This window comes from Pteronotus mesoamericanus, unplaced genomic scaffold, assembly GCF_021234165.1.
Source record: "Pteronotus mesoamericanus isolate MK-2021 breed Mesoamerican mustached bat unplaced genomic scaffold, CSHL_Meso_final scaffold_167, whole genome shotgun sequence".
NCBI classification, from domain to species: Eukaryota; Metazoa; Chordata; class Mammalia; order Chiroptera; family Mormoopidae; genus Pteronotus; species Pteronotus mesoamericanus.
In genome coordinates this window covers 20,343,747-20,361,558 of record NW_026555308.1, presented here as the reverse complement: position 1 = coordinate 20,361,558, position 17,812 = coordinate 20,343,747, and the positions used below count along the sequence as shown (strand labels likewise).

The 17,812-nt window shown below is 40.8% G+C and overlaps 1 pseudogene; it reads right to left on the bottom strand.

The window, feature by feature from the left end:
- Window positions 1-3,098: 3,098 nt before the first annotated feature.
- LOC129083328 (60S ribosomal protein L13-like) lies at window positions 3,099-17,692 on the bottom strand (annotated as a pseudogene).
- Between the last annotated feature and the right edge of the window lie 120 nt (window positions 17,693-17,812).

Below are 17,812 nucleotides of genomic sequence, written 5' to 3'. Positions count from 1 at the left end.
GGCACTGCTGGCAGAGTGGAGCCCAGCATAGGCCTACAGCCTGAATGTGCAGCACTGCCAGGGGACACGGGCAGCCACACCAACCTGTGGCTTCTTCCATGTTTCTAGAGTGTGACATGAGGAATGTGGGTGGGGAGGGCCCTCCCTGAAGCCTCAGGACTGTTATTCTTCCCCTCCCCCTTTGCTTTTGTTGCTGTGCAATTTATTTGGAGTTCCATCCTCCCTTTTACACATCAAAGGTTTGCAAGGAACGGGCCACCCGTGTAGGGCCCTGAGTGTCCTGGGTGTGCACCAACAGGCCTCTTTTGGGGCCTGGAGGGGCGCTCACCCGGGAGGTGCCTCCAGTCAGAGCCCAGGGCCGTGCGAGCTCCCCTAAAGGCCTTCTGGGTGCTGCCTTTCCACAAGCTCCGAGCTCCCACTCCGTCCCACCTCCTGCCTTCCCGAGGCCTCATTCTCTGGAGGCTCCAGACTGCCTGTCCCCAGGTCTCAGAGGACTCCTGGCCCCATTTTCTGCCCTGCCATTTTCACGAGGGCCCCTCAGGTCCCATGTGCTATTCCGCAAGGCTCGCATGTTGGAAGGGGTGGCTCGCTCAGGACACTAGTGGTGGCTGTGGTGGCCTGGGCCGGAATGAGATGTGGGCGCGGATGAGTGATGCGGGGAGGCCCCACATGGCCTCTCCTCCCCTAGATGATCTGGCTGCTTCCTGCCACCATAATCCCTCCGCTGGCCCTAGGGAAGCTCAATGCTGGCTGGTACATGCCCCCGTCTCCTCCTCCTCTTCTCTCCTCTCTCTCCTCTTTCCTTCTTCTCTCCCTCTCTCTCCCCTCCCTTTTTTCCTCCCTCTCTGTTGGGCAGTTTTTAAAAAGTTAAATGTATATTCACCGTTAGACCCAACAATTCCACTGCCAGCTATTTACCCATAAGAAGTGAAAACCTGTGCACACAAAGACTTATGTAAGAACATTCACAGCAGCTTTACACGTAAGGCAGCCCCAGCGGGCACAACCTGATGTTCACTGTGGTTGGAGAAATTGTGACATGTCCACACAAAGGACCACCACTCAGTGGTAAAAAGGACACATACAGTAACTAGAATTAATCTCCAAAACATTAGGCTGGGGGAGTGAAATAAGCCTGACGCGAAAGCTACACACTGGATGATCCTTTTATGTGAAATTTTAGAGCAGGTAAACTAGTGACAGAAAGCAGATGAGGAATTGCAGGGCCTAGAGTCCAGGGGAGGGACTCATGGAATGTGATGGGGTACCAGGGAACTTTCTAGAATGATGGAAATGTTCTATATCTTAATTGTGGTAGGGGTAAAAACATTTGTCAAAACTCAGTTAAACTAAACACATAAAAATAAATCATTTTATCCTGTGCAAATAAAATACTTGAATAAAAGTTTTGTTATTGTTTTTAAGAGCAGCTTATTCCAGCCTCCCTGAGTGGGTGGCACAATTTCGCCTGGACATGGAGGCTGGAATGACAGGCATCCTGACTAATGTGCCCAACACAAACTACTGAGGTGGCACAGAAGGCCCATTGTGATCAGACCAAAGTCTTTCTCCAACCCTGAGTTCTGATCTGCTCCTGGTCCTGAGCCTCAGCCTGCACAAACTCTGGGCCGTTTCTTCTGTGACCTGTGCATTTTGACACTTCTGTATCTTTGACATGCTCTTCTCTTTGACTTCAAGACTCCCTACCCCACATCCTTTGCTAGGCAATTTCCATGCGTCCAGCAAAGCCTGATTCAAGTGTTCTTTCCTGGGCTCTCATTATGGTTGCACTGGTCCTACCGTATTATAACCTATTTGCTACTCTGTCCTCCCCCAAGTCTGTAATCTCCTTGAGGCCAAGGATAGTGCCATATTTCTCTCTGCATCCCTCACAGTACCTAGCACATCCCCAAACACAGCAGCAACAAAATGTTCCTTGAATGCCTGTTAAGCAGTATGGTAGGTCAGAATAAATTTACTAAATTAATTCTCACAGCCTCCCTAAGAAATAGATGTTTTCCTTCCCAACTTGCAGATGAGAAAAATGTGACTCAGAGACTTTGGGCAATGATGCTGAAGATTTTTTTTTTTAAGGTTTTTATTTATTTATTTTTAGAGAGACAGGAAGGGAGGGAGAAAGAGAGGGAGACACATCAACCCGTCTTTGTGCCCTCACTGTGAATAAAACCAGCAACCTTTCGGTTCAGAGGCCAGTGCTCAATCCACTGAGCCAATCAGCCAGGGCTGATGCTGAAGATCTTAAAGGCAGGATGTAGCAGACTTAAATCTAAGGTTTCAAAGCCTGTGCTCTTTACCTTCATTCACTCAGTCAACAAACACCAAATGCGTGAAGTTGGCACTGTCCTAGGCTCAGAGGGTGGGACAATGAATGAAGCTTGTCTGCTGTCTTCAGGGAGCTTATATAGGAGGAAAGCTCACAAACAGCGGAAAATATATGCTGGATGGAAACATGAACGAATGAATGAATGAGTGAATGAATGAATACAAGCTGCCTTTTCTCCCCTCTGCTGTCTGCCACCAGTAGGTGCAGCAGGTACCCACCTTCTCTTTGCCTTCAATACCCCTACCCCAACTTCATTTGCTAGGAAAGTCCATGCATCCTTCATGCATCCTTCAAAGCCCGACTCAAATGCTCCTCTTTTGGCTCTCATTTAAAAAGTGCCCCCCTTTACCCCAGAGGGACCTAATCCACAGAACCTTAGTATACCCCATCTCAAAGGAGGCAGCCAGCTATGGATCGAAGGGAATGGTTTGGCCAATGGATTTATAGTTCTTTGGTAGGCTTTCAGTCACAGCTGTGTTTTGCATTTTATCATACAAAAATCTGGTTGATTTTATTAATTAGGTTTATGCAAGCACTGCTTGCATTTTTGCTAGAATTTGAGTTTGGACTCTGTGGCCACCATACATTAAAGGTGCCAAAATAAGGTTCCCTGTCAGTTTATAAACTTAGTGTCTCTGCTGGTGACTAGAACACAGCTGGAATGTAGCAAATATCCAGATATTTGTTGTGAATAAGTTTTTCCATTTTGTTTTCTTCTTATTTTTTAATTTTATTACAAATTGCCAACAGCACTTTATTTTTTCTTTTCAGCATCCTATTCTGCAGCCTCCTTGGCTCTTGTTGCCTGGATGCCAAAGAGCCAGGCATTGGTGAGGGCCATGTGAAGACTGGCAAAGGCCTTGAAGTTCTTCTCCTCTGTGATGACTCTGGCTTTCTCCTTCCAGGGGTCTTACATCCCATGGGCCACATGCGGCTCAAGATGGCTATGAATGTGGCCCAAAACAAAATCGTAAATTTACTTAAAACACTGTGAGATATTTTTGTGATTACGTGTCTCAATGTATTTAATGTGGGGCCCAAGCCAGACCTTCTTCCAGTGTGGTCCAGAGGCACCAAAAGGTTGCACACCCCTGGTCTTGTAAGCTGGGTGGTCAACTTGAGTTCATCAGTAGAACTGTCTCTCTTCTTGGGCCGAGGGCTTCCTGAGGAGGAGGATGAGCTTGGAGCGGTACTCCTTCAGATGGCCGGCAAGGACTCCTTGGGTGGACTTGCTCTCCCTCCTCAGATCCACAGAGACCCCAATGGTCCGGGCCACCTTTTTTGGGGGATGCCAGCCATCCTTAACTCCTCCAAGCTGCAGCCTCTGCCAGCTCAGGCTTTCTTCAGTGTGGTACCTCACTGTGGAGCATGCCACTGTGGGCCAGATGGGTCCATATGCAGGGCAGGGTGAAGAGGATGCTGCAGCTTTGGCTTGACCGGCCTTGTGTCTGCAGTCCTCCTGGTTAAACCATGTGGCAACGTGCTCCTGCCAGTCCTTGTGGAAGTGGGACTTTGGGATCATGCCATTTCAGCTGGGCCCTATGGTGGCCACTTACTGGTCTTCTCTGAAGGAGAACGGCCACTGGAAAGTTGTGTTATTTTCTACAACTTTGAGAGAGTAAAATTTCCTAGTCATATTTTTAAAAAAAAATCTTTAATTTCCTATGCCTGTCCTTAATATGTCAAGAAATAGATCAGAGATCATTTCACTTTACTTGAAAACAAAGTAAACCTTTTATTTGGGGCCAAGTGTTACCTGTTTTCTGCCCCATTTTCAAGTCATTGGTAGAACAGATAAAACAGTGCTGGTGTGGCTCAGTGGGCTGGGCATCCTCCATACAGACTGAAGGGTCATTGGGTCAGGTCATATGCCTGGGTTGCAGGTTCAGTTCGCAACTGGGGTTTGTGACAGGCAACTGATCAATGTCTGTCTCACATTGTGTTTCTCTTTCCCTCCCCTTCCCCTCTCTCTGAAAGTAAACAAATAAAATCTTTAAAAAATTGTGCTCTGTATTTTACTTCACAGTACCACCCAGAATAATGCAATTTAGAAATTAGCACCTATATTTTACTTTATGTTTTTATAGGAATTAAACCTATCATCAAAACATGATGAAACCAAATTATTGCTACTTACAAGCACATGGATGAATCCCATAATAGTGAGTGAGAAAAAAAATATATAAAGAGTACGTACATGTCATGATTTCATTTATGTAAAGTTCGAAAAGAGGCAAATTTGATTTGTGGGAAAGGAATTCAGGGCAGTAGGTATCACAGGTGGAAGCAGCAACCTTGAGGGGTTGTGGGGCAGTTTCTAAGATGTCAGTGTTCTCTTTCTTCATCTGGGTTCTAGACATAAGATGTGCTCACTTTGAAAATTTATAAAGCTATTCACAATTTGTGCTCTTGTCTGATTGCATCAACAAAATTAAAACTACATCAAACAAAAAATACATCAACAAAAAAAAGTGATAGAACCAAATTCCAACACCCTTTCCAGATTAAATAAGGAATTTTCATTCATTTGCACTTTATCTTTTGTAAACCAGCAAGTGGCAACAATAAGATAAAATTTGTTTTTAGTTTTTAATTCTCCTTTATTAAATGAATGGTTTCTTTTAACTTAGTCAACATTTTGGACCTGTTGTACTTCTCGGGTAATCTATAAAATTACCTGTATCTATTTTAATTGATCCATTTCTTAGAATTTTGCCCTATATAATTGTTTCAATTGTTCTTACGTTTTTATTTAATAAAGAAACAAATACATCAAACTACCTAAGGGACTATATCTTAATTATTAACACCACAAAAAATATTGATAATTATATGATGTAATAGAGATACTAATGTTACAATGCCACTCATGTTACAATATATAAGTGTATAATGTATACTTTAAACTTATACAATGTTATATGTCAACTATATTTCAATAAAAATGAACAAATACTTTTTAAAGAAATTATATGTATTTATTTTTAGATAGAGGGGAAGGGAGGGAGAAAGCAAGGGAGAGAAACAGTATGTGCAAGAGAAACATTGATCAGTTGATTGCCTCTCGCATGCCCCCAACCAGGGACCTGGCCTGCAACCCAGGCAGGTGCCCTGGCAGAGAATAGAACTGGTGATCCTTCAGTTTGCAGGCCAGCACACAATCCACTGAGCCACACCAGCCAGGGCAACAAATACTTTTAAAAAATGAACAACTACACACACAGAAACAAAATTTTCCCCATAGTTCATTTTCTAGTTAGTACCTCCTGATTTATTCTTGTTTGTTTCATAAACAATGTTTGGGTGCTAAATGTGACTAGGTAAACACATACAGAGTATTATTTTAGTAAATGAAGTCCAGGGACTTTTCAGATTCCAGAAATCTCAAACCAGTAATTCTGCATGGAAAGAAGTTAGCACTATTCCAATAATGTCTGTTTGCAAACTCCTTCCTCTCATATTTTTTTTACTTTTTAAAAAATCTTTGAATATTTATGCGATTAAAAATCAGGAGATTTTTACCAAAATCCAAATTTCTGGCTTCTCTTAATCAGAACATCCAGTAACTAGGAACCTATGCTCCTGACTGGCAACAACTGATTAATACTTATTTTATCAGGCATCTGTCCTGACAGGCACTTGCTCTGTCTCAGGACTGGGGATCAAAAAATTTATGAGATGAGCACTGACTGGTGTGTTTCTCTCCCTCTCCCTTTCTTTCTCCCTCTTCCCCTCTCTCTAAAAGTAAATAAATAATCTTTTTAAAAAATGTATGAGACGAGATATCTGTTCTCAAGAAATCAAATGGAAAAAGTAAAATAGCCCTGACCAGTGTGGCTCCGTTGGTTAGCCATCATCATCCCGCAAAGTGAAAGGTCGCTGGTATGGATGATTCTCAGTCAGGGCACGTGCCAAGATTGTGATGCCAGTCCTCGGCTGGGGCTACTGATCGATGTTTCTCCCTCACATCCATGTTTCTGATGTCTCTCTCCCTCTCTTTCTCTCTCCTTTCCTCTCTTGCTAAAAATAAATAAATAAATATTTTTGAAAAAGAAAAAGTAAAATAAGATAGGCTTAAAGGTATTTATAACACAAGCTAGACCGTGATAAGTAACCTAACAAATTTATAAAAAGCTGTAAAATTCCACAGAAGGGAGAAATCACATTTAAATGGAGAGTTCATGTGGGCTTTACCAGTTTTTTCCAATTATAAAACAGGCATATCATGTTTAGAGCCTACTTTTAGTTGCCCAAGGTATGGTGCAAGCGTTTTCCATGTCATTACTGTTGTTTCAGAGTGCTGATTTTTAAAATTGCTGCATTATATCTTATAGATGCACCCGCATTATTTTATTTATTGTCCTCTTGTTGAGCATTGACATTATTTTTACTTTTCTGCTATTACGAATAATGCTAAGCTAAATCTTATTCAAAAATATTTGTCCCCAGCTACAGAAAACTCCTTGAAGCAAGTGTCATTTGGACTTTGCAAAAGTTTGTAGAAATTGCGAATGAGGCACTTTGAGAAAGGCCAAATGAGCACTAAGACAGTTCACCAAAAGAAGATACATCGAAAATTAACTACCTCTATTTAGGACATACTTTTGTCCTAAAACTTTTCAGGTATTTGTGTTCAGTGTTTACAGTTTTTGCAATGTCCGTGTAACAATTGCAAATAGTTATATATAAGCATTTTAAATACATATTAAATATAAATAATATTTATATGTTTTATTTATTACATTTTATAATATACTTATTATATTTATATAATTTATACTATAATTTATAATACTTACATACATTTATATACAAAGACTTACCTTTTAAAAATTTAAGTACAGCCCTGGTCAGTGTGGCTCAACTGGTTGGAACGTTGTCCTATAACCAAAAGGTTGTGGGTTCGATCCCTTGTGCAAATGGAAGATAACCAACCCATGCTTCTCTCTCACATTGATGCTTCTCTCTCTCCCTTCCTCTCTCTTTAAAAAACAATGAATAAAATTGTCCTCAGGTGAGGATAAAAAATAAAATTTAAGTACATATAAATTTAATAACGGAACTTTATATCACTACCTCAAATGGAAAAAAAATCAGTATAGACAAACAGATCACTGGAATAGCATAGAGAGATATACCACACGTGTGAACAACTGATTTTTGACTAAGATGCCAGGGTAATTCAGTGGGGAAACATGAAATATGAGAAGATATACCCAGTATGGAAAACAGTTTGTTGATTCCTTATAAAATTACATACAATAAGACCTAGCAACTCCACTTTCAGGTATTTATTTACCCAGGAAAAATGAAAATATACATACAAAGATATTCAAAGCAGCTTTGTATCCCCCAAATGGAAACAACTCAAAATGTTCATTAACAACAGGTGAAAGAATAAGCAAATTATGGCATATCTATACAGTAAAATACTACTCAGAAAAAAAAATAAAAACAAAACCCCAGTGATATAGACAACAATGTAAATGAATCCCAAAAATCTCCTGAGTAAAAGAAAACAGATACAGAAGACTATCTATGGAATGACTCTCTTTTGTGAAACTTTAGGAGAGATAAAGAACTGTGTTCTTACAATGGGTGCACTTAAGTTGATTTTTAAAAGTCTACTCTGTTCTCACACACACAAAAGATTACTATGTAAAGTGATGGATGTGTTAACTAACCTTACTGTGGTAATCATTTTGGAATATATACATACATCAAATCATTATGGTGTACACCTTAAACTTGCACAATGTTATATATCAATTGGTCATAAGGATAAAAATTCCTATGACCAAAAAGATCCATTCTGGTGTCATGCAAAATGGTGAAGGAGGAAGCTCTAAGAGTCAGTTCCTCCTCCACTGAAGCAAACTTTAAACTGGAAAGAACAATTATAGTCAACGATTTCAAAACTCTGGAAACTAACCAAACGTGTATAACAACCAAGAGAGAGCATGAGAGGGAGAGCCTGATGATTTTTCATAACCAGTGTACACAAACCAGCTATACTGCCCAGCCCTCAGCCCCCCCAATGACTGTGAGGAGAGCAGCCTGTGCTTTGGCAGCGACTGGATTGGTGCCAGGGCGGTCAGTGGCAATCTTGTCTTTAAGTATCTGAGGTTGTGAAAAAGTTGTGGATTGTGCGTTTTGGTTGGTCTGGTGGTTTTCTAAGGGACTAGTGCAGACAATTGTCTTGGTTTTGCCCTGCTCAGGCAATGGCCACTTCCCTGGAAGTACCTACTGGAAAATTTATGAGACTAGATCCTTCTATTTTGGTAGAAAAGATGGGAATCATTCCAGGTCACTGGCTGACTGCAGTGATAATAGCATAAAAACCACATGCGATGAGGAATATACACCTTATGAAAATAGTTTGGAAAAGACACAAACTCTCAGTAAGCAAAATCAACAGTCCCTAAGGAGTGACAGAATCAGATTTTCCACATTATAATACTCAGAGCTTCCACATTATGATACTTAGAATGTTCCATTCTTAATAAAAAATTACAAAGCATGCAAAGAAACAGGAAAGTATGGCTCATTCATAGGAAAAGAAAGAATAATCATCCTTGAGGAAGTCAAGATATTATAATTACTAGTAAAAGATATTAGATCAACTATTTTAAATATGTACAATGAGCTAAAGGAAAACATGGACAAAAAAAACCTAATGGTTTTTACTGGAATGAAAATTTTACTAGAAGCATTTAACACTCAGTAGTTTTGAACAGGAGGAAATGATCATCAAATTTGTAGATAAAGCAATTGAAAAAAATCAGTGTGAGAAGAAAAAAGAAAAAAGAATGAAAAAAAATGAGCACAGCCTGAGGGACTGTGGGACACTATCAAGAGTTCCAACAGAAACATAGGAATGTAGAAAGAAAAAAGAGAGAAAGGGGCAGAAAAAATATTTGAAGAAATAATGGCTGAAAACTTCCCACATTTGATGAAAAACAAAAACAAACACATCCAAGAAACTCAATGAATTCCAAGAAGGAAAAACTCAAAGAGGCGCATACAAAGACAAATTATGGTAAAATTGCCAAACCCATAGAAGAACAGGGAATCTTGAAAGCAATAAGAGAAAAGCCACTTGAGTGTACAAAGGAGCCTCAATGAGATTAGCAGCTAATTTCTCATGAGAAACCAGAGGCCAGAAGACAGATGGATGACATCTCTAAAATCTTTAAAGAAAAAAATATATCAACCAAGAATTCTATATCCAGTAAAACTATCATTCAGAAATAATGGAGAAACAAAAATATTTCCAGATAAACAAAAGTTGAAGGAGTTCATTATTAGCAAATTTCCCCTACAAGAAATGCTCAAGCCACATCTGGCTGGTGTGGCTCAGTGGGCGGGGCATCCTCCTGCCAAGTGAAGGGTTGCCCGTTGGATTCCTAGTCAGAGTACATTCCTGGGTTTTGGGCCATGGATATTTCTCTCTCTCTCTCTCTCTCTCTCTCTCTCTCTCTCTCTCTCTCTCTCTCTCTCTCTCTCTCCCCTCTCTCCCCCTTCCTCTTTCTCTAAAAAGAAATAAATAAAACTTTAAAAACAGTGAAATCATACAAAGTATCTTTACTGACCACAATGGAATTAAATTGGAAATCAATTACAGAAGGAAACCTGGAAAATTCACAAATATATGAATATTAAACATTTTTTTTATCCTTACCTGAGGACATGCTGAGATTTTTTTTCTCTTTAACTAGTTAGAAAGACTGAAAGGATGTGTTTTCCCATCCCCAGTCAGGGCACATACAAGAACCAACCAATCAAAGCATAAATAAGTGGAACAACAGATCAATGCCTCTCTCTCTCTCTCTCCCTAAAATCAATTTTTTTAAAGAAAAGCAGCATGTTTTCCCATATATAGGTCAATGTTGCTGTCTGGCTCAGTAGGACTGGAGGAGGATTAGGGAGGCTAATTCCTGAGCAAGTCATGAACGCTGAGCTATAAAATGAGAATATCTACTCAAAATTTTTACTGAGAATCAGAATTGTCAGAAGGTCCAACGCAACTCGGCTGTTGTTCAAAGCTGAATGGCCAGGTACCCAAGACTGCCCAAGATTCAGGAGAATCATGGGTCCTTTTTCCCACCTCCGTCACCCAGTACCTGAGTACCCTCAGAAACACTCCTTGGGCCACGGTGCTTCTGGGATTTCCTGGGACGCCCAGAACCAGTTAGATTCCAGGCACAAAAGGAGCCGGAAAGGCGATAAGGCAGTGTTGGGAGCCTGCCGGAAAGAAAAGCCCCTGCGAGCGGGAAGGAGAAGGACTCCCTCTCTGGCTGGGAAAAAAAAATGGTCCGGAGCTACCAGGTTAGTGACGAGCCTGCAGGTTCTGCGCTGGAAACCCAGCGATCCCCAGAAGTCCTCCCAGCATTGAGAGGGGCATCAGAAAATGATGTCCCTGGGGCTGCAGCGCGTAGCCTACCTTGAAGCAAAGCCTTAAAGGGTCCTTGGAATGGAAAGCCCCAGACAGCCCTAGCATACGAGGGAAATGCTAGAAATAGAGAAATAGGGAAACCTTGCTGTGGGAAGAATGTGTATGTATACGTATATATGTCTATATCTGCATTGGTGTGGGGGAGGCTTTTCTCACCACTTATTTTATAACACTGAAGACATAAAGAAAAAAATTGAGCCCTGACTGGTGTGGCTCAGTGGACTGAATGCCAGCCTGAAAACCAAAAGGTCACCAGTTCAACTCCCAGTCAGGGCACATGCTTGGGTTGTGGGCCAGGTCCATAATTGGGGGCTCCCGAGAGGCAACTGTATCTCTCCCACATGGGTGTTTCTTTCCCTCTCTCCCACCTTTTCCCTCTAAAACTAACTAAATAAAATCGTTTAAAAAAGAAAAAATTGATAACTTTGTGTGAAAATGGAACCAGTATAACAACCACATAAAAAGATGTTATAGTAAAAAAGTAAACCAGGGAAATATTTGTCACACACACAACAAAAGTCGATTTTCTTTAATTTATAAAGCACTCATATAAGAGGATGGGGAAAAACACTAGGATCTATTTGTGAAAATGCAAATGATATATTGTTTGCGAAAATATAAATGCAAGCAGCTAATAAAAATGTGAAAAGATGTCCAACTTTGTTCATAATTAATATGCATATCAAAACAGTTAAAAAAATGCTACTTTCCACCAAAATTAACAGTGATACAATTTTTTTGGAGCGTAAATTGGCAACATGCATCAAAATTTTAGGTGCACAGATGCTTTGCGATAATTTTACTAAGAATTTGCTTTAACAGTATACTAAAAAAAATGCCAAGCAATAATGTAGCAAAAATGGAAGAAACACCCTTAATGTCCATTATTAGGGGACTGATAAGAATAATATGCATAGTATGAGCTCATTTCTATACATTTTTAAAGAATGGGTATATGCTCACTATAGGCACAATTTTTTTTTTTTCCTGAAAGGATGCCTTTAATCAGAAGTATTAGAAGGCTAAGAGAGTTCCTCTCGTGTTATTTTATTTTTTAAATTCCATCCATTCTTTAATATTAATTGCAAATCTACCTCCTCCATGAAAAAGTTCCTGCTTCATCTTCAACCTTCTTGTATTATATATTGGTGCTATACCTGAGTGTACTTTGTATTTCATTAATTTACTATATCTGCCTATAGTCTAAAAATAGACAGCAGTAGTTAAGAATTCAGGCTAGGACATAGACTGATTAGAATATGGATTTTGCCCTCTGTGTGTCCTTGGCTAAATTATTTAAAATTTTTAAACTTTTTTAGTATATGGGGAGCCTCTAAGCACTTACCACAGGGCATTGTCAATGTGTGGGGAGGTAATCTATTGTGTTGAACACAGCATTTGGTACCAAAGGAATGTTTAATAACTGTTAGCCATTATTATACATTTCCGGAGGACCGAGACTGTCTCAGACTTTTCTGAATTTAATAGGTGCTCAGATTCTTTTCTGTTGCTCCTCACCCATTACCCAGGGGCCAATCTGAATTCATTTGGGATTGGAGAGCACAATTTGCTGGAATGAATGAAGTCAGTCAAAGGCCCCAGGTACAACTCAGAGCCGGGCCAGACCACTCCCTAGGTTCAGTGGAATGGAGAGGATGACTGAACACTTCCCCACTGCTGGAAAAACAATTCAAGTACTTGGCACACTGATGGTGTGCTAATTTCACATTTGAACAGCATCATTATTGACTTCTTTTTTCCCCTCTAATCATTGTTCAAACATTCCCTTTATTCTTAGATAAAAACTTTCCCAAGCAAATCTACCTTAATTATAATAAACACAAGATCTTGAAGGGGGTTAAAAGGATTTCTATGATTTCACCAGAAAAAGAGGAAAGACTTGGTAATTATGCAAAGATTAAGAGTTAAGAAACTTATTGGAAATATCAAGGGGTACACTTTGTAAAGTATATGATTGTCTAACCACTAATACACAATAATATTGAATGTAAACTGTAATAGAAAAACTTTAAAAATTAAAAAAAAATCAAGAAACAGAACATTAGGTTGATACTGGAAATAAAAAGAGAGACAAAATTTTTAAAGAAAAATTAAAAAATAAGCAAGGTATTTATTTAGAAATGAAACATGGACATTTTGTTCACAAGATATTTGTAAATACTGTTTTGAATGCTAACTTACATCTAATAGTTATATAATATTTAATTAAGAGTTTGTAAAGTATTTTCATTTATATATCATCTGATCCCCCAAATCCCTGAGTGAGGGAGAGAAAATACTATAGAGATTTTACTTTTAAACATTTAAGTTACATAACAATCACAGCAATATTAACACAATACTAAATATAATGTTCATCTAAATCTGGTTAACTCAACAAATAAAACTGTTTCAACTGGTGTTACATGAATATTAGGCTCACTGCATATGGCAGATGTTTGCACAAAGACATAATGAGAGTTGGAAGATCTATTTAGAACCTCTACATTATTAATTATTATGAATAAATTATAACTTGGATTTATTTTTTCCCCACCTTTGGAAGAGGTCATTTATCCAGGATTCTAAATATTATTTGAATATTAAGATATCCAAACAAAAAAACTGTTTAAAAACAATGTTTTGTGATCAGTTAAAAAAGCATCCTTGTAATAGTTACAAAGGCGTTACCGCCTAGAGTGCAGACACCACTTAACAACTAAAGATATTCCTGTGGCCCTTCCCATATGATGGGAATTGGGCATGCAAATCCTAAGTGTGAACCCTGATCTCATAGATCAAACTGCTATATGTATTTTACATCCCATTCCCTATATATAATGTACTATATATACTCTAAAGAAAAACCAAGAAATTGAACCCAGAAGATATCGGGTCTGCATCAAGCAGTTATGGGAAGAAAGATCTCTGTTTAGTATTCATCAAAAGACTGGATGTGTTATGAAAAATAACTGTGTCAAGAATATCTCAACTTTTATTTACAATAGCCAAGTGCTGGACGCAGCCTAAGTGCCCATCAGTAATTGAGTGGATCAAAAAACTATGGTACATGTACACAATGGAGTATTATGCAGCAGAAAGAAAGAACTCCTACCCTTCCAACAGCATGGATGGAACTGGAGAGCATTATGCTAAGTGAAATAAGCCAGGCAGTGAGAGACAAATATCATATGATTTCACCTATAAGTGGAACCTAATCAACAAAACAAACAAATGAACAAAAAAGAACCAGAGACATGGAAATAAAGAACAAACTAACAGTGACCAGAGGGGAGGTGGGAGGGGGATAGTGTGGGAAAGAAGGGGAAGGGTCAGGTCAAGGAACATGTACAAGGGACCCATGGACAAGGACAATAGAGTAGGGATTGTCTTTGGGAGTGGAGGCTGGAAGGGACAGGGGAAAGCAACAAGGGCGGCGGTGGGGGGGGGGGGGGGACACATGGAGAGAACTGTAACTGAACAACAACAAAAAAAGTATCTCAACTTTTGCTAGAAATATGGTTGTGGGCAATTTAAACTGTATGATAGCGTCAAAAAGATTATTCAGTTAGGATTTGAAAGAGCATCATATTTTTAATAAAAATTTTTAAAAAAAATTTTTAGAGATAGGGGAAGGGAGGGAGAAAGAGAGGAAGAGAAACATCAATCTGCAAGAAAAACACATCCATTGGTTGCCTCTCACACCCCAGGTGGGAACTAGCCCACAACTCAGGCATGTGCCAGAATGACAACCTAGTGAGCCATGCTGGTCAGGGCCTGAAAGAGCATCTTTAAAAGAAGCATTAAATGATCTCAACAACAATGACCTTGGCCAAGTGGTGTAATGTGGGTGGTCAGCATGGGTGATCAGGGGTTCCTATCCTGGGTAGGACACATGATAATGGAGAAGGCCCACTCCTGGCACCAATTATTAAGAACCCAAGTGGGTTGGGCATCATCTCACAAACCAGAAGGTCACTGGTTTAGTCAGTTCCAGGTCAACCAATGGATGTTTCTCTTACACATTGATATTCCCCTCCATCTCTTTCTCCCTCCTTTCTCTCTCTCTAAAAAATAAGTAAATAATATACATATATAAATATATATATAACACCCAAGGAGAGTAATTATTCTTCAGAACTGGTGAAGACATTCAAATGTCACCAGATTCCTTTTATTTAAATTTATTTATTTATTTTTTACTTTTTAATTTTAGAAATAGGAAGTGAGGTGGGGGGGAGGGAGGAAAACATCAATTTGTTGTTCCACTTATGTATGCATTCATTGGTTGCTTTTGTAGGTGTCCTGACTGGGGATCAAATGGGCAACCTTGGAGTATTGAGAGGATCCTGCAACTAACTGAGCTACCCAGCCAGGGCTACAATGTGTTTTTTTTAAGACGATAACGTATTTGTTTTTAGCGAGAGGGGAAGGGAGGAAGAGAGGGAGAGAGTCCTGGCTGGTGTGGCTCAGTAAATTGAGCGCTGCCTGTGAACCAGGAGGTCCCTGGTTAGATTTCAGTCAGGACACATGCCTGGGTTGCCAGGGAGGTCCGCTGTTGGGGACAGGTGAGAGGCAACCAAACAACCAATGTCTGTTTCTCTCTCCCTTCCCCTCTCTCTGAAAATTAAAAGAGGGAGGGAGGGAGAGAGGGAGGGAGGGAGAGGGAGAGGGAGAGGGAGAGGGAGAGGGAGAGGGAGAGGGAGAGGGAGAGAGAGAGGGAGAGAGAGAGAGAGAGAGAGATCAACCAGTTGGTGGAGAGTATTATGCTAAGTGATATAAGTACACTGAGAAAAAGGCTTGGCCTCCATGTGCTGTTGAAACCACATAGCGTTCCATATACTGTTCATTGTCCCAAAGGGCCAGCTTTCTGCCTAGAGGGAATTCAAAGCCAGCTGAAGTTTTAGAAACTGCTTTAGGATTTAAGTTTTAGGAACTGCTTCAACATCAAGGAAGTTGGAGTTGCTCATGAAAAAGCAGCAAAATTCCACTCTGAAACATTTAACAAATTCACAGAAGCAGGGGGCTGTCTCCCAAGAAATTTTAAATGACAAGGGTAATCTTGCCCAAATGAACTTTTTACAACTCACTTTCTAATATCCTCCCCAGCTTTGTCCAGCGTCTCCACGCTGTAGACGCTCCCTCCCATGAGTCACTTAGTAGCCGTCTCTGTTATCAGATCGACTGTCTCAGTATCGAAGTGCTGGTGTTAAAGTAACCCTTTTTTTTACTTAATAATGGCCCCAAAGCGCAAGAGTAATGATGCTGGCAGTTCAAATATGCCAAAAAGAAGCCGAAAAGTACTTCCTTTAAGTGAAAAGATGAAAATTCTTGACTTAATAAGGAAAGAAAAAAAATCCTATGCTGAGGTTGCTAAAATCTACAGTAAGAACGAATCTTCTATCCGTGAAATAGTGAAGAAGGAAAAAGAAATTCGTGCTAGTTTTGCTGTTGCACCTCAAACTGCAAAAGTTACTGCCACAGTGCGTGATAAGTGCTTAGTTAAGATGGAAAAGGCATTAAGTTTGTGGGTGGAAGACATGAACAGAAAATGTGTTCCGGTTGACAGCACTGTGTTGCGCCAGAAAGCACTGAGCCTATACGAAGACTTCAGCAAGGGATCCTCTGAAAGGAGTGACATCAAGCCATTTACTGCAAGTAAAGGATGGTTACACAGATTCAGGAATAGGTTTGGACTGAGAAATGTAAAAACTGCAGAGGCTGTGCCTGGTGTTGAAGAAGCTGCCGCCACATTCCCGGCAGAGTTGAAGAAGTTGATTAAGGAGGAAGGTATGTATAGGAAAAAACAGTATATATAAGGTTTGGTATTATCTGGGGTTTTAGGTATCCACTGGGGGTCTTGAAAGGTATTTCCCCGCGGATAAGGGGGGACTACTGCACATCAGGAGTGGCTGTTTGCAAAGTTTTTTTTCCAGCTACACAGGCTGAAAAAGGAGCTGCTGTGGTCGCCACCTACCGAGGAGGAGGAGGGGGGGAGGGAGGAGGCGTGGGAGAGGGGGCGGGGGGATAGGGGAGGGAGGATGGGGAGGATGGCCGGCATGGCTTGAGTCCCCGGTGGGGAGAAAAATCGAAAAATCACAAAATCACTCAGTCGTGCGCTTTACATTAACATATACAACCTCTGGGTCAAGTTTTTTAAACTTTTGAGTTTAACTTAGGTTAACAGTAATGTCTGCATTTCCAAAATTCATAAGCTAATAATTAAAGCTGAGAAGCCAAAAATAACTGGGGGAAGGGATGGTTTTGAGTAAAATTGCTTAGCGGGTGAGTGAACAAAACGGGCTACAAATCATGTTATCTGTTCTCACTCCATGGTTTTTCCTAAACTTTCTTTCTAAATATCGTGTGCAGACAAGAGAGCAAAGCCTCAGGAGGTAAATAAAAACAGGAGTCCCGCCCCTCCCCCGTCAAAAGTCGGGGCAAACTGTTTCTTTTGAGGCACGCTTACAAAACTAACGGGAGCTCTTTGTGTCCCAGAGGGTGGTGCAGGGCGGAGAAAATCCCCTGGAGGAACAAGGAGGCCGCCAGGCCGCTCTTGGGGATACTCGGCCTTTGCCATGTCCCGGTCTCGCAATTTGCAGGGAATCTCGGATGCAAGAGTAAGTGCGATTCTTCGGCGGCGGCTGAAACCGGTCGGAGCTCCAGAGAGAACAAGCGGGAGCCACCACCGGCCTAGATTTTGGTCCCTGCTCCCCTCCCCCACCCGGGCGGCCGAACAGGCCCCAGGTGCAGCCATGTTCTCGATCCCACCACCCCGCGCCTCCATTGACAGTCCTTGCAGAGAGGGCCGGGCGCCGTGTTCTCCGCGTCCCCCGGCTCGGGGTTCGCTCGCCCGAGGCTTCCTGGGAGTTGTAGTCCACCGCCCCCGCCATCGCGTTAATGGGTACGAATCAGAAACTACAACTCCCGCTGGGCGGCGTTGCGGGTGCGCAAGCGCCGCGAGCCTTCGAGGGACAAAAAAAAAAAAAAAAGAAAAAGAAAAAAAAAGAGGA